The 22,122-nt window shown below is 39.5% G+C and overlaps 1 protein-coding gene and 1 long non-coding RNA gene across 16 annotated transcripts in view; one reads left to right on the top strand and one right to left on the bottom strand.

Moving 5' to 3' along the window:
* NFIA (nuclear factor I A) overlaps positions 1–10,865 on the bottom strand; it is a 406,668-nt gene extending 395,803 nt beyond the window's left edge. For 10 of the 15 annotated variants that reach the window (XM_064429047.1, XM_064429049.1, XM_064429048.1 and 7 more), the window contains exons 1-3: positions 10,478–10,612; positions 9,679–9,772; positions 7,418–7,482 (exon numbers count right to left, since the gene is read on the bottom strand). The gene's annotated coding sequence lies outside the window, so the exon portion shown is untranslated. Of the gene's footprint in view, positions 1–7,417; positions 7,483–9,678; positions 9,773–10,293; positions 10,416–10,455; positions 10,613–10,730 lie in introns of those variants that run through there. The other 5 variants (XM_064429042.1, XM_064429044.1, XM_064429045.1 and 2 more) reach the window with 5 other exon arrangements.
* LOC135305427 (uncharacterized) overlaps positions 10,443–22,122 on the top strand; it is a 39,652-nt gene continuing 27,972 nt past the window's right edge. The window contains exons 1-2 of the long non-coding RNA XR_010366609.1: positions 10,443–10,952; positions 13,286–13,370. This is a non-coding gene — a long non-coding RNA (uncharacterized LOC135305427). The remainder of the gene's footprint in view (positions 10,953–13,285; positions 13,371–22,122) is intronic.

The raw sequence follows: 22,122 nt of genomic DNA, 5'->3' as shown, positions 1-22,122 counted from the left end.
ATGGCCTTGGCTCAAAAGCTGAAGTCCTTTAGCTGCTCTTGCAGCAGGCACAGTGGGGGGAGCCAGGAGGCCACCAACGTGCCTCCAGCACTTCTCAGAGGACAAATAATATGAGCTGGTTTCATGCCTGTTTAAATACTTGGTCTTTCTTGCTTTGATTGCCATCTAGAACTAAAAAAATATGTCATGATCCCTTGGCTTGCTTTGATTTCACTTTCCTGACTGGAATCTTTCTGCGATGAGATTGTGATTTCTCCCAGACATCTCCTGGCTGAAGACTGAGTGGGCTGGGAAGTGTCCTTAAACTATCTCAATCCATGGAATACTCATTGTTGGCCACATGAAGGCTTTTAATGTCTGTGCAGGTGAATGCAGAATCAAGTTTCTGTCTAATTAGCATTTGTATTCTTGGATACATGTGTGATTCTATTTAGAAATTATATTTTGGGAAACCATCAATCTACCTCACACCTCTTCCTTGATTTTTATTGCTATTAATATAAGTAAGAAAGAGGTGATAGGAATGCAAATAAATAGACACAAGACTACATTTATCTTCCAAGAATCTTATTTCTCCTTATTGAATTTTATCTTTGAAAATGAAATTATGTACTTGCATCTTAACACCTGCAAACTACAGAAATTTACTTCACTTTTTTGACAACCTGAGAAGGAACATCTGGGAAAGCCAAGCCAGAATGTGAACAGTTGGAAATTTGATTGCAAGAGAATATAAATTCTTCCCTTAAATAGAATTTACAAATTAAAAATATTTTCTGAGGATGTCTGTGTCCCTTATCAAAGGTACGTTCTTTCTAATTCTTAAAAATGGAATTGTCTCTTAACTCAAATTTCAGATTAAGATGTTCTAACAGATATTTCCTTTTTTCTTCTTGGTTATGTTCATTTGCCTTGTGTTCATTGCACCTTTCCACTTACCTGAGATTGAGCTTCCAGATAAGACCATGATTTTATTATTCTATGGCTGTTTGTGTAATGGTAAAATCAAAATGGTAATATCAGAATTTGGCTCTCCCCATTTCCAAGAGCGTTGACTCTAATTATGTAAGGGTGACTGGGACATAACCTCAGGTTCAGCAGATCAAGGCTCACTGTTCTTTGCAGCCCTTTGCTACAGAGACACATGGAGCAAGAGGAGCAGCTAAAATCCTCTCTTGATTGTAAAGATTTCTTGTTTACTGTTTTGACAAATATTTTAGTTATTTGGGAACCTCATATAAGATGGCCAAATACATCAATGGTTTTAGCAACTGTCATCTTAAAAATTTTATATCCTGTGCATGAGGTTCCTACAGTACAGGAGAACATGATTTGGAGGTGGTGGATGGTTACACTTTTTTAAGAAGCCTGGTGAGCAGGGCATGAATTTTACCACTAAATAACCTTAATAACCTTCCTGAACACTCACCAGCCCAAGTGAGCTGCTGTGCCCCAGTGAAGTTACCAAGATCAGTTGTTTAGCTTGAAGGAGGGCCAGACCATGTGAATTCATAGAATTGCATGGAACATGCAGACAAGCCCAAATAGTGATGATTTCAAAGGTGGTTGTACAGACATCTAGCTGTTCCTTTCATTCCTTTTATTTTAAAAAAGGGAATTAATTCAGTGTTATTTCATCCCCTACAAATGTTGGAAAATACCCATGAGTTTGGCTATCAAGTTAAAAAGAAACTTTATGGAGACCACCCAGAATCTGTCCTTGGTTATCCAGGGCAACAGAGCTTTAATGAAAGATTTTCTTTTCCCCCTGTTTTTGTCCTAAACTTTAAAAGGGAAGGAGAGCCCTCTTAGCATTTAGGCAGCTGCCCAGACAGTAGCTTGCTCTGTCAGTCAGCTTGGCCCACACTCTCTGACTTCCCTTATCTTAATTCCAAACTCTCTAATAGTAATGTTGAGTACTCAAAACCCTAATCCACTTTTGATGTTTTTATTAAAAAAAAACACAACAGGTCTGGGAGATTGGATTTTGAAGATACATATATCTCCTGTTCATGATTTACTTGTTCTTGACCTTAAAAAGTGTATTGGAAGGCACCACTAACTGCAGGAACTTGTTTATTTGACTTCTGAAACCCTGGTTCATGCATGGATCAGCCTCATTTCTGCTCCCTTCTCAGAATGTTCTGAACATAAAGCAATAAATGTTTTTACCTGCTTTTGCTGGTAAAAGGAGCATCTCTGCTCTTTGCTGACGCAGTCTATAAAACAGCAGTGGCAGTGTTCTTTATCTTGTTACTGAATTGAGATTATCTTTATTTTGCAAGCGTTCTGATTAAGCCAGAAAAGGGGGAGTTAAAACAAAGAAGCCTACATTGTAAAGTGGAATATGACAATCTGTTTGGGGAGAGTCTCCTTTGATTTTTATTTGAGAACAAGGCTAAGTTTCCTCTTATTAGGCCAAATTTTACTGTCATTACACCTGGCAAGTTAATCAAAGACAGTATGATTGTAGAACTGCAATTGAATTCCACAAGTGTGACATGGCACAGTTAGAAAGATTAGTTTGTAAATCCTCTGTAAATACTATTTGCAGGACAGTGTACAAAATAGTTTTAACAGTGGCAGAACAGAGTGCAATGGTTGACCAATAAAAGGATCTTCATAAGTTTTTCAGTCTGAACAGAAATTCTGGACTACAAAGGCACTTTAAGATTCATCAGACCTTTGGAGCTCATTTCCTGCAGTATGACCCAGGACACTTGAAGGTTACAAGGAAGCCTTGCAGACAATTCATGCAGAATTGTCACCCAAATGTGACATGAGAGTTCAACCTGACCTCAGAATCACAGCCTGGTCTTTGTCACCAAGACTGCCCTAGCTTTGCTCAGTTTTGATTAGGAGATTTATCCAGAAGTTGATGATAAATATTTTTTTCTTGCTGTTCCACTCTATTCTTTCTCCCTGTAGTTAAGAGCTTTGTAGAAATAGAAGCAGCAAAGAGTTCATCCGACGCAAATGCTTTACAAGCACCTCTAAATTGTGATCATACCAAATTTGCATGCCTGCCATCTGCACAGAAACCCTGTCTTTGCTCCAGCAAAGCTGACTTGCTGAACTTACAGTCTCTAGATCTGTACAGCTCTGCCCCATTGCATGTGCAAACACAGACAGTGGGGACAGCAGCAGCTGCGTGTGTCCGTCCAAGGGCAGAATGCACTCTTAAGCTTTAATAATAATACTTGTGGCAATATATAACATTTAAATAAGCCTTTTCATCTTCAAAGTCCTCTGCAGGCACACAAATTTACCCAGCATCTCTCTGGTGTGTCTATTATTAGCATAATTTTACAGAAGCAGTCAGGGGACAAAGAAAAACAATGAGATTTGCCCAGGGCAACTAGTTGGATCACAAGCAGAGAGATTATTGTAAATTGGCATTACCTGGGAACTTCATTTAGAGATCATCAGAAAGAACAACATAGGAATACGTGTTCAAAGAACTACACAGAGCGTGGACACTGTGTGTATGATATGCTTTCCCCTAAGAATTATGGATATATCCCAGTCCTTAAACTAACAAGAGAAAAAAGGGGACATTTTAACCAGTGAAAGCCATCCAGAATTCTCTTGTTGGCAGTTCAGTGTTTCTCAGTGTACTGTGATGTAGATTTGATTGATTTTTTTGCAGAGAAGTGCAGCACACTGCAGGGAATGTGAAATATCACCTCCACTGCACATTGATTTAAACCACACAGAGATAAACTACAACAATCTAGTGGCTTCTGATCAAGCCACCCTTCTATAAATATATGATCAATCTTTTTATTTTTAAGGCATTTCATTTTCATGGGAGTAAATTCCTGTGCAAAAGCTGAAATGCAAAGGAGTATCAAAACTATATTACAGTAGCTGAAATACTAATGCACTGTGTCCTGGACTGTACCTCCCTCAGACACATGACATGGTTTTGATCTAAGCTTTGGGGAATAATGTGGACAAAAAGCCTTTTCAAAAACAGAGAATAAAAATGGTCTTATTTGAAATTTGAGTATAACAGCTGAAAAAAGCACCACCCTCATCTTTATTAGCCTGCTATTCAATCCACATGAAGTGAAGACATTGTAACGCTGCTATTATCACCCCACTGTAAGTGGAGTGGGAATAAATGGAAAGAAACACATTACTTGCTGTCCGAGAGACCTGATCCTGAATTGCACTGAGCTTCTTATTCCAAGCCAGGAGTCCTTTTAGCTCTCCTTGACCTCAGTGAGAAATCTGGGCTCCCCAGAGCTAGTGCACAGTATTCTTTATTTTTACAACTCTAGGATAGGTGCACTGAAAAATACATTTAAAAGACACAAAATATATTTACTCTTTTTTTGTTTGTTTTGTTCTTACATCTAAATGTAGTACCTCTAGTAACATAAAGGTATGGCAGCTAAACATTACGTGAAATATAAAAATCATGTCTATTTTGTCCAGGATTTGTAAATTGTCTAAGATTAAGAATACCCTACAGGGAAAAAGCACATTATCCTTATGGAAGTGGATTTGCCCTTGTATTTTCCTATTAAAACATTATATTTTACAGACTCTTCTAAGTTCTTTAAATGAATATAATAGGCACAATATACTCTCGCAGTATGACAATGACTGGAAAAATATTATTGAGGGGGTTTTCATAAGAAACAGCAGCAAATGCTAGAAATCTAATCATCCAGCATGCTGTTGATTTTTTCTCTTTTCCTTTATTTATAGGGGACAGCTACAGGCACACCACTGACTCTCTAATATTCCTACAGAAACAGCAACCATCTGGGTGCTGGGGTGGGTGCACCGAGCCCTAGGGTGCCTTTAGCCAGTTCACTTGGAATCTCGAGTCTGTCCTGTCCTATCACCCAGCAGCAATGGAACATTTGTTCCCCGAAGGGCCGGCACGCTGCCAGCAGCAGGTGTTAGGCTGTCCTCTGGGATGAAGGCAGCAGGCATGAGCACTGATGTGTGCCCATGACAAGATGTTGCAAATCTGCTCTCATAGCGACGGTGACAGCATCTGGGACAGTGTTGTGAGTCACCATTCTGTAACCATTAAAAACCAGTTGCCATTCCTTTCATAATAATAAATTAAAATATCATTCCAAAGCGTGCTGGTCTCAGGAAGAAAATTAAAAAAGGCAAGTAGGGATAAACACATGTGTGTGCACTGGCACACACAGCATTACAGTGTGTGTTATCCCACTGTGTTCAAGTGATTGTGTCTTGAATTAACAGGTACAGTTGATGGATAGGATAGGGTTATGGTTACTATTAAGACTGCATTTTTAGATTTTCCTAAAGGAAATACAATCAAGCGGAAAATGTTTAAAAGTAATTTTTAAAAGTTACTATCCATTTAATCTAATGATTTTATAATTAATACCTAATTCTTACACAGTTGCATCTATTAAGCCCAGATTTCTAAGCCATCTCAGTTTTAAATTTTATTTATATAGGCTGAACTTGTGCTTCTTCTGCCTAAGTGCAAAACTAAGCAGGGTATGTAACATTTTACAAGAAGAGGATTTATATAAATATCTGCACGGAAACAATAATAGATTAGCAGTAGCTGCCTCTTTCTAAAATGTGTGTTTTGAAAATGCTTTCATAGATCTGTAGGCAGGTGCACAGATATTGTTTCTGTGACTTCTTCCCACAGAGTTCATATTCTTCTACTTTCATTTAAACTGGTTTTCAATATGGGTAAAGTACATTTTTAAAATTCCCCAGCAAGCCATACAGCAAATAGCCAAATAATGCTGTCCCTTGATTTCTCTGGATTTCAGCCTGGCATGCTTATCTTCCAAGGGATCTAAATCCAAGACCTTCCATCTTATTGACCTTTGTTGAATATGACCCATGGGACAGATGAACTCAGTGCTGGGCCTCCCTTTGACCAGTGACCGCTTGTCAGCAAGGCCACTGCTTTCATTTGGGCTGAACCCAGCCCAGTTCAGACCAAAGGCAGAACTGGTAGTGATGTCAGCAGTGCCAGGATTTCACGTGGGCCTCGACACAACAATCAGCATTGTGATGGAGATTTATAAGCAGGGCTTATCAACACGAGGGGCTTCAGCAAGAGAGAACTCACATTGAAACTGACACAGTGGTTTTTAGCATTTTAATGTTTCCCCTCTCTTCATGTTCAGTCTACACTTGGCTTAACAATCTGTGTGGTTGTTCACTGCTTTTAGCCCACCAAATTAGGAACTTTCCCTCTTGTTTCCCCTTTAGTCTTTGCTGCAAGCCCCATATTTGTAAGTTCACCCAATAATATCCCGGGAACTGCTGAAGACCAGATGCCTTGGCTATATATCACCACATTTTAGTGAAAAATAAGTTATTTACACAAAGACAGAGGAGACATTGGTTTCAAATGCTCCATCTTGTGAAATAACATTTTACTTTTGCCTTTTCTCTTTTAATTTTCTGATATTAAATAAAAAAATCAGAAATTGTTCTATATTATTTTTCATCATAAGTGGAATGTGCAAAATAGGATCAATGGGCTTTTTTTGACAGTTTTGAAGAATTTTTTTTTTCTTCTTTTAGAACAGATTTGGTCAATACTTTGGAAAAAATATGCAGAAAATATAAATGGCAAATTATTTTTCTTCTGGTCCTTTTCAAAATAAAAATGTCTGATTTCAGGAAATCTGTCTTTGTTTGGTTATGAATACTGTAAAATTTCCCCTCAGAACCAAGTATCTGTCATTAAAAATTTTACCTAAACCTGTAAGAAGACAAGACTCCCAAAAATTTTTACGTAATATAAATAAGGAAAAAAAATTCAATCTACATTTGAATGTTAAATTCAAACGATGCAGTACACAATTTTTTTTTAGTATTTATTTTGCGATGGAATTGAAAACCTGGTGACAGGCACTTCTCAGGTCATGGTTCTTTAGATATTTTTAGGGGAACAATGAAGTTTTCTTCAGTCCCCCCACATCATTCACTCACCTGCTCTGTTTTTGAGATCAGATTTTCGAAGTCAGGCATGTGAATTTGTGCATGTACATCTGCAGGCATCAACAAATGAAATCCCAGCCCATGGTTAGAATGAAAAACACCCACCCAGAATCCTGTTCTGATGTGAATTCTACAAAGGCCCCTTGAGAAAGCTGAATCCTTTATTGAAATGTTTGACAAAGAAACCACATACTTTTCTGTTTTGATGCATTAGATAAGGATCTTTTTTTAAGGAAAAAGCCTTTGCTCTAAATCAGCAGCATGAAGAATTAAAACATGAAAACAAAAGCATATTATTTAAAGAACAGCCTGTTCCCTAAACTGTTACTGTGCTGGGTGCCAAACCACATTTTGTGATATATCATGTACAACCTCCTCTTGCATGTTTTACTGTTATGCTTTACACGACTTGGAGTGAGAAACCCTGATAGTTCTGCCTTGGACTTACCACAAAGACTGGTCCACTCGCAGAACTTAATCACAACATGACAATTTCCTCCCAGGATGATGACTCTGAAAGAGGTGGAAAAATGTTTGTTTACTTGGTGCTATGTATGAAAATCTGAGTCAATAGAAATGTGAATTCATAGTGGATCTGTTGCCCTTCACAAAACACTTGGTGGTTGCAGAATGACGGCAACCTTGCTGCAAAGTGCAACTCACACGATGTAGGGCCACTTCATTCTCACACAGGTCTAGAAATAAATGACAGTGACCTAACTTGAATGTGAATTTGCAGTATATAAACCATAATTGCTGCCAAGCAAGCATGCAAGCAAGCCTGTAGAGGTAAATGTGAAATAGTTTATTTTACAGAAGGCTATGTTATATTGAATTTACAGTGGAGTAATAACAAGCACACATGCAGTTACTACAGAGCAGCTCATGCACACCAACTTCATCCTCAAATCTATGCTGTAATGTTTTTTTCATATGCCTCTACCCTCCATCAATCAATTTACACGAATCCATTATAAAAATTCATCCTGATTAATTTTCCAGGACACACCCGAGAGGACAAGCCTAACTTTCTGTACTGTGATAGAGAGAAGGGTTCAGCAGCCTTTCATAGGTCTTTTCCGTAGCCTTTTGCTGAACAAATTCTGTCCCAGAGACACTTACAGGTTATAAAAAAGGCAAATCTGACAAATTAGCAAGGGAAAAAAGGACTAGAGCTGGCTATGGAAAGGGTGTAAGTGGAGAAACCTGCAGCTGGAAGCCAGTAAGGACACCATGTGTAGAAGCTGCTGTTAACTGTTCTGATAGCTCAGGTAGAGTGGTCCAAGTTATGGTACAAAAGGTCCCAGACTCAGGAGTGACCCTCAGGGATGTCATTGTGATGGAAGATCTATTTTCCATTTTGTTTATGATCCTTTTAGAAAGATGACAGGCAGAGACTATACTGAAATTATATGTCTTTTAATGCCAAGGACTTATGGGAAAAGAGATTACAGAATCGATGTCATTCCTTCAGCTGAAATTGAATTCTCTCTGTTCATATGCATTATATCCTTAATAACATAATTGTGTGCTATTTTTTCTACAAGACTCTTGCCTTATTCATTGCATACTTCTGACCTATGCTGGGATGAACCAGAGTTAAATAGTGAAGTAGACTGATCTGGATCTCCACATATTGAGAAACTAGAGCTAATAAATGAAGTAGAGATTCTTGGGAGTTATAGAAAGTTAAATCCACTTACAACTGAGGTCTGGACTCTCCAAGTGCCATTACTAAAGTCATCATGTAGTCAGAGATGTATGGTCACTTACATGTGTCTCATTTCAGAGGGCCCAAACTGATACTCCGGGGTTAGAAATACTGAAGTGCTGAACCAGCTGAAGCTGAGGACATAAAGGGCCATGCCAGGAACATATAAAGTTTAACTTGGTATTCCTGTAAACATTTATGGTAACTCAACATATACTAAACATTTATAGTAAACTCAAGTATCAGTAAAAAAGAAGCATGAGTATATGGAAAAGATGGAATTTTTTTAGATAAAGTGAAAATAGAAAGTAGCCTGAAAAAAAAATTCTCTTTTATACATATTATTACTGTGAATTCAGTGGATTCCAAGGAAAAAAATTATTGAATTTAACAACTCACTAATGTCACTCAGGTGATCGAATTGCTGCAGATTTTTAATTTGCTGAATTTTAAAAAAATAATAGTCATAAGAACATATTTTCTGTAGTTAACCCTGAATTAGTGTATTAATATGAGGAACTACTGATAAGTATTCTAAAATTATTATAAAATTAGGGGGTTTTTTCTGCTTTCTGTACATCATTTTCCTTCACCTTCTGGTGGTATAAAAAAAATAAATTAAATCTTGTTGGTAACATACGTAAATGTGACTGTAAAAAGCTGAAGACGAAATTAATAACTCAGGGCAGTAAACAAGGCCTGGGACCACACATTGAACTGTGAGGAAAAACAGAAGTTTTTCTGTCTCATCTATCTTATATGTGAATAAAAACCCACACAGTCAAGTAAACGCAGCATAATGCATACACAGAACTTGTGCAGTCTTAATTTCAGCTTTCTAACGTTTCAGTCTTTGAAGTCCCCAGTCCTTTTAACATTCCTTAAATGTTATTTCGCTGTAATTACTGTGTTTGTAATGAGATATTTGTTTTCCCAAATGGAGTTATTCGCTATCAGTCCAGTGAGGCTCTGGGAAAGGAGAGAGGGCTGTGGCTTACCTGCTCAAATCCCTTGCACATATGGTCAGATAATTCTGACCAAACTGAAGATTTTCCCTCAAAATCTTTCATTCCAGAAGAAAGAAGTCTTCACCTGTAGGAAAATGCAGAAAAGAACCACAGTGACAGTTTATTCCTGAGTTTATTCTGGGATGTGCTGCCCAATCCCTTACCTTGGGCAGGGCTATGGTAGAACTCATCCAGCCCATGAGGGAGGCAAGTGTGCATTGCACAAATACGGGTGAGCAAACTCTTATAGTTTATGAGGCAGCTTTGGTGAACTGTGTTTATATTATGGTTGGGCAAAGGTGCAAGTTTTGTGCACTTTTTTCCCCTAAAAAGGGAAAACCACAGAAAGAAATAGAGATGAAAAGGAAACAAGTAAACAAATGTGGTTTTACAGAAACTGAGGGACAATTTATCCTCAGCACAGCAAGCAAAAACTTGGAAAACATTTGGAAAAGTCAGAAAACAAGTTAAAGTTGGTTGGCAGACTCTGACAGAGCTGACAGCTAAAACTACCCCTGGCATGTTGACAACAGTGTGGCATCAATCTGTGTGTAACAACCTATCCTTGAAAAACTCCATCCTGGATTTAAGCTAGCACTTCCTAACCTTTTCTCTACCCAGCATCCAAGCTGCGGTGTGGAAAAAGTTTTCAGATGTGACTTTTAACTTGTTCATGGACAGCGGCCGGCTCCCTCCCTCAGACCGCCATCAGGGCGGCTGCCTCAGCCGCGCTCCCTCACAGACTCTTGGCCCTCCTTCCCACCTCACCTTTTCTCTACCTTTTCTCTACCTTTTCGCTACCTTTTCTCTACCCAGCATCCAAGCTGCGGTGTGGAAAGGTTTTCAGATATGACTTTTAACTTGTTCACGGACTAGCGGCCGGCTCCCTCCCTCAGACCGCCATCATGGCGGCCGCCTCAGCCGGGCTCCCTCACAGACTCTCGGCCCTCCCTCCCGCCTCACTGTTCAGCACAAATACCCGTCCGCAGCTCCCTGTTCACCCCTCACCTGGGGTCTTGCACCTACTCCACATTCCCACTTACTTTCTCCAGAACACGTCTCTGTTTCCTGAAGCAAGGCAGTGGCGGGAAGATGAGGAACATTTTGGCGGGAAGATGAGGAATCTTGTCGTAACATGGCGGCCTTCACTGTCACGCACCCTGCTGTAGCCCGCGAGCTGCATGAGGGGGCTATGGTCACGCTACTTAACCACAAGGTTGTTAGTTACTCCTGCAAGACAAAACGACCTCAAGTTGCACCTCAAGGTAAAGTTTAGATTGGATGTTAGGGAAAATTTCTTCATGGGAAGTGTTGTCCAGCTGTGGCACAGACTGCCCAGAAGAGCAGGGGAATCGCCATCCCAGGATGGATTTAAAAAAGATACTCGGGGACATGGTTTAGTGGCGGCCTCAGCATTGCCGAGAGAACATTTGGATGTGATGGTCTGAGTGCTTTTTCTGTCTCAATGACTCCATGATTTTATGTTTCTGAGGTAGGAAGTAGAAAGAGCTCAAAGTAAAGCTGAGGCCCAGCAGGAGCTGGGTTGCACAGGAGTTGGAGACACAGACCTTCACAGCAGCTTACATGGCTGTCTGTTGTTGCATGAAGGCAAATAAATTGATGCCATGGCACTGCTTCCTGGGAAATCTGCAGCTGCATCCACTATTTGCTGGTAGTGGCCCAGGAATCCACATTTATACAGCTAAAATGATGTGCTCAGCCTCTTAAGATATTGACTACTAGATCTCACCTGAAGTGTGGTAGTAACAATAGGCACAACCAGCCTGACCTACCTGCAGCTTCTGTCTCAACAAAACTGGGTTTAAAATGTTGTTTTCACACAACAATCTCTCATACTGCCATATAAAACGCCATGGAAGTTCTTTCCGTGTTATTACTACACCTTAAAAATAACCTTCTGTTTCAAGATCCTTTGGTGTTCTCAGATTATCTGTATTTTTATAGTTCTTGTGGTCCTATGATCCCTATGTGTTTAGCTGGATGATACACAGATAGCCTGAATTGTCAGTCACTCTCTCCATCTCTCCTATCCATTGTTCAAGAGCCTCACCTCACTCCTATAGACATCTTTATACAATATCCCCAAGGGGTTCAGCTCAAACACCTCGAATACACTAAAGACATCTGGATGTAAGATGCCTGCTTCTATGAGAATGCAGGCAAAGGTTGCCCTGCACAGCTCATATGCAGGCTATAATGCCCATATTATTCTGATTATAAATAAAGCTGTGCCTTCTCACTTGTGGTATGCCTAACTATCATTTGCTGCTGCATGTCAATTTGAGGTTGATACTTAGCAACTGATGGGGGGAAAAATGAGTTGCTAACATCTGTTTATCATTTTTTGATGAACGAAAAACCAAACAGAGACCTTAGTTGTGCACAGATCATTCAAAACAATAAGATTTACACAGATTTTATGTCATCGTGTGTTGCATTAGTAGCAAACAACTTACCAAATTATTTTAGTGATAGTGCTAAATGAAAAAAAAGCTCATAGTTACTGTCCCATAGACAACCTTTGATCCAGCCCACTGTATTTCAGCCTTTGGACACTTGGCTGTTGTATCACTGGTCACTCAGTTACACTTATTGAGGTATCTATCAGAAAGAAGTAAGATTACTTTTCTTTAATATTTCTCATGTGCTACAGCCATGTGAATAGTGGGTCTGTTTGGTTCCCAACTGCAAAAACAAATAAAAATTCCATCTTTAACACTTAAGAAACTGTCTATTTTTAGTTTGGTTTCCTATGGAAACAAGGCATCTGTGATCAGGCTGTCTCTGTGCATGTATCTGTCCTTGTGTACCCCCTAATAATTTTTGAATCTAGTGGCCTTTTCCAATCAACTGTGATGAAATGACAGAATTTTCGAAGTATCTGGATTCTAACAAATTTCCTAAAAATATGGGGCCAGATAGACGAACAAAAGATGTTGATGTTGCCCAGCTGAGGGAAAGCTGCAGCATGAACTTCCATCTTATGAGGCTCCAGAGAATTCAAGGAGGTGAGAGCTGCAGTAAATAACACAGCTATACAGAAAAGCTTCAGTCCAAGGTCATGCTTTTATGCACCTCAAATTCATAAAGAAACAGACTTAATTCATTCCAATCCTCACACAATTACTTGCTTAATATTTGCAGAGGTCTCCCTTCACTTCCCAGTCAGAAGATTAGAATTTTCCCCTTTCCCCACAAGCAGTGAAGAATTTAGACCCAGATGTTTTTTAATTTGACCTGTCCTGTGGGTCAGAGGATCAGGATCATGTGATCGTAGGCTATGTAATTAAAGCTCCCCAAATAGTGCAGACTTTTGCATCAGGAAGCTTCAGAGAATACCTGGAAGCAAGATGTCTTTGAGAATTAGCCTGCAAGAAGAAGAAGAAAATGATATAGGACTCAACTCTCCTTTTTAAGGGGGTACTTAAAATATATTAACAAATTAGGAAATAAGAGTTAAAGAAGCGTTGTTTTGGGGAGAATGGAGAGAAGAAATGGGAGCAATAGCACAGCATGATGCTGAATAGGCCTTGGTATGGAAGAGTTGCTGGTTTAAAATTATCTTTTTCCTTTTTAGATTAATCCATCTCTTGCTCTGTCTTCAGTCTTCTCAATATTCCCCACAGGTGGAAAACAAGCCAATGAAAGAAGTGTCTTTTGGGGTAAGGAAACTGGAGCAGATGCTGAGTAGTTACTGTACATGTGTAGAGCTGACTTAGATTGCAGGTTAAAAATGTCACAGCTGACTCTGGAACTGGAATCACTGAGGCAAGAAGGGAAAAATCCCCCTCCCTCTCCATGAGCTGGATCTGAATCTGCACAGCCACACTTCTGCAGGTTTACATCCAAATTAATAAGCTCTGTCTCCAAGGCAGAGCTGGTTGTGGATTTGTGCTGTGTAAATCAGTTGTGTTGTGTAGAGACTTTCTGGCCCAAAACGGTGCCTGCTTGGGCTCTCTGCATTGTTCTCTGTTGTACAATGAAGAGCATGCGAGATATGTGATGAGCTTTGGGTGTGGATAGAGTTATTAAGGCTGGAAACTGGAGAGAGCTGCAGCTCCTACTTTCCCTAGAGAACAAATGTTTTTCAAAGCCTGCTGAGGTGTGTGCAGAAATTTCAGCTGATTTGTGGCTCTTTCCTACTTTCTAGGCTTATAAGAATTCCACATCCTGGTCTGAGGAGGTGGTCCCACAAATAAACATTTTGGATTTTCCCCAGAGTAATATTACAATTGCCATTTCTACCATTAGCAGTCTGCTGTTATTTCACCCTGCTCTGTGTTGTAATGTGCTACCAAAATCAGTTCTGCTGCTTGTTTTCCATTGGATGGACATTAAAATTAAAGGCTTGCTAATTTCTGATCTTTTATGTGGAACAATAATGAAACTATTTGAAAAATAAAAATAGGCAGACATATTTTCAAGACTATTTGCCTGACACTGAAAGTAAATGTCTTCTGGTTGTGTAGGTTTTTTCTTTCCTATTTCTATAACACTTACCATAATTCATTTAAAAATAGAGTTTAGAAAGCAGTGGGTATAATTAATGTATTGATCTAGTTTTCCATTATGTTGTTAGTACTGGTGAAAAATGTGCTTTTGATGAAATTGTTGATTAAAACTACCAAAAAATCCATTATATCTACCTTACTTTTTCTTACCTAATGAAGCAGATGGATATAAAATAAGGGAAGGCCATATTGACCTTTAGTAGGAATATATATGGCATATAACTTGATACCTATAAGACAATTAATATTAATCTGACCTTTTTAGTTTCTGGGCTACAGTGCTGTTACTAATAGCAGCTACATAATGTGTTGTATGTTTTCACTGAAGAGGTCACGCTCTGGCTAAGAGCAGGCAAATGTGGATTTGCTGGGGCTGTTCTCAGCATCTCCTTGATTCAAGGCAGGGAGGAGGAACAACTCCGTCTTCCTTCCCAACCCTCTCATACACCTTGGTAGGTCAGGAAAGTGCAGAGGGCTTGTTCTATGGGCATTATGGGCATTATGCTTTAGAGATTAATTATTTCAGTCACCAGACTGCTGATCAGCATGAGAAAGTGCAGAAACAGTTACAGCAGGATATTGGAGGGTTTCAGCAAGGCAGTCCCAGTCCTGTGCTGGTCTCTGCTCCTGAGCAGGGACCCATTAGCATTTTGGATTTGCCCAGCACCTAATATGATCACACAGCAATGCTATTTTATGTGGTAAGATAGCTATGTGAGTATGTGACTGTGGCTTGCCTAGCATGGGATTGCTCAAAAATGGCTTTGCTTTCAAAATTCAGATCCAAACCTAGGTCAAAATAACGTAAGTATAGTCAGTCCTAAAACAAATGCAGGGTACTCCGTAAAAGGCTTTTAAGGAATGTTCTATTCACAAACAATTTTTACAACTATTGAGTCAGTGATTGGACTTTTTTCATATTTAAAATATTCTGGATATTTCCTGTGTTATTTAACAGCAGTTGTCCTTCTTATTTGCCTAGCAATAAAACTTTTACCTCACTTTCTCCATGATCATTTAATATTAACATTTTGATCCCCAGTAAAACTAGATGATCTTTAAGGTCCCTTCCAACCCAAATCATTCTATGATTCTATGTCTCTATTAAATTAGAATTTTTTTTTTCTCAGAAAAACTAAAGATTCCAAAGCAAAATCCCATTTTCTTTGATTTGGGTCAAGTGCAGACCTTTACAGCCAGGCCAGTACACTCAGTGCTGCCTCTGTTCACACCTCTCAAAGGTCATGATCTCTTGGAGGGTATTTATTGGTCAGTTGCAGTCCAAGGTGCCCTCTGAGAGCAAACCTCAACAATATGTGGAGAAATATTTCATCCCCATTGGATATTCCTAGCTGTTAGCTGAAGTAGTCCTGCTACTCCATATTTCTGCATCAAATTCTGTCCAAATGTCAAAATAAATGGGTGGCAGTGCAGATAAATCCTTTTCCTCCCCTTGTTCAAAGCCTGTCCAGCTTTCCCAGCCATCCAAGCACTGTCCTGTTTGCTCTGTTTCCACCATGCTGCTTCATCTTCCTGTAGCATCCCTCTGCTCCGTGCTGTGAGTGCCACACGGCTGACCCCAGACACTTCTGCACATGCAGAGTGCTGCATAATAACACAAGAAGGCTCCACATTTCTGAAAGGAGGTGGATTTTTTAGCAGGAGCACTGGTTAGCACTGAGCTGGGACTGCAGCCGGCGCTCCAGCCATTCTCATTCAGGCTGAATCCTTGGGTGTCTTCACTCCCACAACCCCTGCTCCTCCCTTCAAATTGTAGACAGGCTGTTAGCAGCAGTTGTCTGCCTGCTACAGAGACCAAATGGAAAGGCTCCCCTTTCTCAGGATCACCACCTATAACAAGTTTCTCAGCTTTGAATTTCTTCCCTGTTTTTTATTTTACCGCACTTCAGTGAATTGCTCTTCACTTCTTTCCAGGTTCTGTGACTTCTCCCTAAATGTCCTCCTAAAGTCTCCCTTTTTTACCACTCTCTTCCCTTTCCTATGGACACTTACACTGTAGGCTTTTTCCCAGTCCCAGTTTCTTGCTTATTATCATCTCCCCAAAGTTGGCTTTGCCTGGCTTTCATCCTACAAGACTGTGATCCCCTAAGGATCAGAACATTGCCCTTCTCTCAGTTTCTGCCCTATTCAGATATACCTATGTATATATATCTCAATATAACTATATATATATATGTATGTATGTATATATATGTATATTCTTATATATATACCCAAGAGTAGATTGTATGCAAATTTTATATGCTCAAAAATATTTTAAGAATATTTTTATAGTTCTGACTCTTCATAGTCAGCAGCATAGCCATCTCTTGTTTTAAAGATGCTTGCAACTCTTTTTCTGGCTATAATAAATAATGTAAATAATTCATGTATTTAGTAACAATAAATATTCATATTTCATTTAAACCAGACAGTGGTCGTCTAGATTAAATTGAAAAGCTTTGGATTCAACAGCTGGCAATCTCCCATGCCAAATAAGGGATTTTAGTCATTCTTTATTTAGAGTATAGAACTACCAGAAATGGGAGGTGGCGTGGAGAGGAAATGGACTCTCTTACCCAAACATATAACACATCTGTCTATTGACTGAGCTTTCTTCAGACTTGGCTACCAGCAAATATATTTATTCTGGAACAGACTAAACGGGTACTGGAAGGAAGAATACACTTTGCATACTTTATGAGCATAGATAGCTGTGTCAGGGTCTCTTACTGCTTTTGGAGGTCAATTCTTAGTGAGTTGTATACCTTTTGCCAGAGGAAGCTTAGTGATTTGGGGAACCTTTTGAAAAAAAATCAAACAAAACAGTAAAAAAATATGAATGAAATAGAAATCTACTCCCCAAAGTAACAAAGACCTTTTCCTTATATTATTGAACTGGTAAGCTGCATTTTCATTTGTCCAAAATTTTCATCATTATACATAAACAGGAGTTTCATATGCATGGAGGAGGGGTGAATTCTAGCTATGGGAGAGACTTAAGGATTCTGCTTTGAAATTCAGGAAAATTATACTTTCTTTCCTTTCTGTTCCAATTAATTGTGCAAATACAGGGCCATTGAGGGGGAAAAGTGTTCATGTTTTCTTTTTGTGTTTCCTTGGTGTTTGTCCACTTTCTGAAATCTGAAAAAAAAAAAAAAAAAAAAAGGGCTACTAGGTAAATGGGCTGGGAGCTGATGTACATTTTCTTGCTCAGGAAGTTGGAGTGCACATGGCTGGAACTGTTCTGAGCACTGTATGTAAACCATAAAAATTCAAGAGTAAGAAGCAAACTGTGCTTCTTGACCAGATGAGGTAGGATCACCAATCTTTAATAAATCTCAGGCAAGGAGCTCTGTGGAACAGTATAGAGAGATTTCTCCAAACAATTGCTCAAATGCTGTATATATCTTCATGAGGAAAAAAAAGTAATTTTTCAGCTAGTCTGAGCTAAACCATGTTAAATTCCTGCTGAAGACAAAGCAGTAGTCTCACATGCATTGTGTGTTTGGGGTTAATAATGGGCTTATACCTGGCAGTTAGCTAGGTAACATGTATGGAATCTATATGTACCCCACTATTGTTCTGATTCATGGGTTAAATATACAGTGTGTGTCTTTATGTTCACAGTAGGCTATTCTGGACTGGGCCTTTAAAGTATGAATGTAATTTCAAAGGTCAGTGGTTTAATGAGTCAAATTATTTTGTGAGTTTTTTCTGATTTCCAAAAGAGCTGGAAATGAAGTTAATGGGATGGTTGGGGTCAGAATTCAGGGGGAATGAAGTGGGAAGAGCTCTGGGTCAGTGGGTTCCCTGAGAGGATTCCCCAGTTTGCTGCCAGCAGACTTGTAAGTCCCAGAGACATTAATAAACCCTTTGTGTTGTTATTTTTGCTTGTTTCTGTGTTCTTTCCAGCATTCAGCAGGATTTAGGGCAAATAGGATGTGCCAGTAATGGGAAGCAAACACTGGGATGGCCAATGGAAATATTCTTCTTATGCATGCTCTCCATAAAACATGTGCAGGTGGGCCGTCTGGAATCACAGCCATGACTCTGCCTGGTGTTATTTCCTCATTTGTTGTTTTCTCCATCTGCTCATTTATTTTCCTGGTTATGGTCTTCTTCCCTCTGTCTCCATTTCCCCCTGCTCATTTGTATAAGTAGGAATATCCTTCCCTCTAGCAACTGTGTAATGTGCTTTCCCTTTTATGTATATATTTGGCTTGCAAATAGGTGGCTTAAAAAGCTGAGACAAGACAGAGAAGCCATGATCAAATTCCAGCAGAATCCTCATGTGTTTAGAATATATTCTTGCAGGTTTTTTCCAAATAAATATTTTTGGCCATGGCACATCACAATCTAAACACAGAGTGATGAAGTTTTATTCAGGACAGGTTATGTGGGAGATGAGACTGAAGCAGAGGACACAATGCACAGTAAATGCAGGCTCTGTCCCCACCTCACTTGGGCACTGCAAATATGGGAACCACTGGGTTTACTGAGCAAATGAAGGTGCTTTGCAAAATGTCTGTATTCTCTCTGGCTGCCCAAAAGGAGGGGTGGCTTTTGTTTGTGACGGCTGCCAGTTGTGTGGTTCTTTGCCAAGGAGAACTGTGAAGAAATGGAAATCTAACCTATCATTCTTTCCTGGGTTGTGAAGATATTGGGTCTGACCTCTTGGATGGCGTAAATCATGAGGAAATTAATGGATTAATTAAGGGAGCACATGGAGGGGGGGCAGCCTCTTTTCTGTCAGATGGTGGTGAGGGCTACTGTACTCTCAGCTCCCTGCTAAATCTGCCCTTTCACAAAAGCCTGTGAGTGTGATATTATAATGTGTTATTGTGATTTTCAGCTACCCTTTCTGCCTGGAAGTGAATTTTGAGCTGCAGCACTGGGGAGCTGCTGGAGCCTGGTGGGTAATGGTTATTGGTGGTGTGGGATGAACTGTTTTCTCCGCTAAAACTTACAGGTTTTGGCAATTATTTCAGGATTTCCCCCTAGAAAAGGATTCTGAGCTTTTACACAGACTCACTGTCTGACCTCTGGCCACCTCAGTCACCTTTCTACACCTCTCTCTCATCTGTCCCATCTGTTTGGACTTTAAGCTCTTGAGAGCAGCCATTGTCTCTTCAAGTCTATTTATTTTGTACAGTACCTAGCGCTGCAGGGCTCCTGCTTGGTTGGAACCACTGGGTGTGACTGCAATGTAAATACTGAGTAATAATAATAGCATATGTGGGGGTGTAGAAACAGGGAGAGAGAGAAAAATATTTTCCCCATTCTTGTCTGCTTTTTGTTGTTGTTCTATTTCCTATTCACAGAAAGCATACAATACTGATTAATGAAAAATTTCTGGCTCCAGTTCAGTATCTGGCTTCAGTACATTTGCTATTTGATATCTGAGATATGTACAACATGTTCACAGTGAATTCTCCAACTGAAAACAGTAGAGTTCAAACCAAGTCAATTAATTCACAGAGTGAATGGATTCAAGCCCAGATTCTCGTGCCTTGTGGAGGCCTCTTTGAGTCTCCTGCCAAAAGATATCTGTTTATAAATGCAGTAAACGTAACTATTTGATACTTATAGCTCTTACAGCCTTATGTGATTTTTTTTCCTTGTTATGGCTGATCTCTGATAATTGAGTTACATTTTGCAGACATTTCAGGCATTCTCTGTCTCTCTGTGCTTTCTTCCCCCCCTGGCGCTACAGCTCAGCCAGTGCTTTGGACGGTTTCACATTTCCTTTCTCTTTGTTGCCTTGGATATTCTGCTGAAGTAAGGCATAACAAAACTGTATCCAAAATCCATACGTACTTGTAGCCAGGCTCCCTCCTGAACCTGCTTTGTGGCTCTTGCATGAGAAACTTTACCACTTCTGTGGAAGGAGAGCAGAGATAAAAACTTACAATGAAAATGATTATTGTGTTCTGCACTGATGGTCCAAGAACATTAATAACAGATCTTTGTTGAGCAGTATCTCTCATCCCTAACACTCATGCATTTAATCAAGTGATACATACAGTACAGTAAGCACTTTTTAAAAACATTCATCACTTTTGTGGAATATATCAGGTAACATTATAAAACCAAATAGAACAAAAAAAAAAAAAAAGGGGAACATCTTTATCTCTGTGAAAAATTGAAATAAAACAATGGAGAGTGGAAATTAGGCTAGCATTTCTTTTCTAAGAGGAAACATTCAGGATTTCTTTCTTTTATTCCTTAAATATCGTTTTGTCATTTTTTTCTGCCTCCAAATAAGAGTGCTCCAAAGCTCCTTTTATTTGTGCTTTCCTCTCTTTTCTTCATACCTCTTGCTCATTTTTTTAACCTCGCCATTCAGCACGTTCACCTGTTGTCTTTACACCCACTGTTTTCTGAAATTCTGCTTCTGAACTGTTTCTGAACACACATCTCAGAATATGGATGTATTTTCCTGCATATTTTGCCAGAACTGAAATGCTTTACAGCAGAACTCCTAACATATCCTTAATATTTCCCTCATCTTCTTTGCTACTTATGATCCTTGGCTGCACCACTCTTCCCTTGCAGCTCAGGTCTGCAACCTGCAGTGGTCAGGTTTGATCCATTTCAGTCTCTGACCCAGAAAACAAGGAAATAATCCCATTCTCTCATCTACCTTGTCATCAGTTTGGCCATAGAACCATAGAGTCACTGAGGCCAGAAATGCCCTAGGAGTTTATTGAGTCCAACCACTAACCCAGCACTGCCCAGGCCACCACTAACCCACGTTCCCAAGCATGACATCTATATGGCTTTTAAATTCCTCCAGGGATGAGGACTCCACCACTGCTCTGTGCAGTCAGAGAGGTCTGGACAACCCTTTAGGTGAAGAAATTTTCCCTAATACCCAACCCAAACCTCCCCTGGTGGGACATGAGGCTGCTTCCTCTTGTCGTGCAACTTTTTTCCTGGGAGCAGAATCCAATCCCCCCTGGCTGCACCCTCCTGTCAGGGAGTTTTGGAGAGTGAGGAAATTCCCCTGATCTTCTTTTTCCAGCCTAAAGAACTCCAGCTCTCTCAGCTGGTCCAAACAAATGGCATCAGTGAAGATTATTTTTCTTTTGGTTCTCAAATCACACCTCTGTGATAAAAACAAAATAAAGTCAATCAGTGAAAGTCACCTGGAGAGGGAGGAGAGATTAATAATGCCCATATTTTTAAAGCACATTAAAAATGTATACACCATTATACTACTCCCCTATCTCCCCAAGATCTATGTGCCATTTCTATTCTGAATAGCAGGAGCTGTTTCTTTCTATTTATTTCTGCTGCACCCGGCACAATGAAGTCCCATTCTCCTACATTACCACAAAAGTTGCTGAGAAGCAGCTGTAATACATGTGAACTTCCTAACACTGTGTTGGAACATCAGAATATTTAATTTAGCTGCCTAACAAGAGGTAACATGAAGCTGGTACAATATCAAATGAATATATATTGTTCTCAATATTTTTAGACCAGGAATTAGAAGACAGTTTGTAGCTGCCAGAAGTTTTGGAATGGCCTCACCAAAGGATCTAGTTTCAGGAGCAACTTTAATGAATTAATGAATGAGAGTCTAAAACAGAATAATGGCAATCTTGAAACCACTGTTTTTGATCATGTTATCTGGGCTGTTTTGGTTTGTTGATTCATTAATCACAAAAGAGTGGTGAAAAGAGATTTGAACAAGTTCTGTTGTGTTTGTGTTAGTGTTTAACTAATTCCAAGCTTTAGAGCTTCTATTTTCCTCTGACGTGATAGGAGCTGGCTAGGTACAAGAGGCAGTACATATTAGGACAGCTGCAGATAGAAGTGCATTATCTAAAGATGTTTTCCTGTTTCCCATGATGCATCTTGGGCTGGAGCAGTCAGAAGAAGAACAACAAAACTG

Source organism: Passer domesticus, chromosome 7 (genome assembly GCF_036417665.1).
Source record: "Passer domesticus isolate bPasDom1 chromosome 7, bPasDom1.hap1, whole genome shotgun sequence".
NCBI classification, from domain to species: Eukaryota; Metazoa; Chordata; class Aves; order Passeriformes; family Passeridae; genus Passer; species Passer domesticus.
This window is presented reverse-complemented; position numbering and strand designations above follow the sequence as displayed.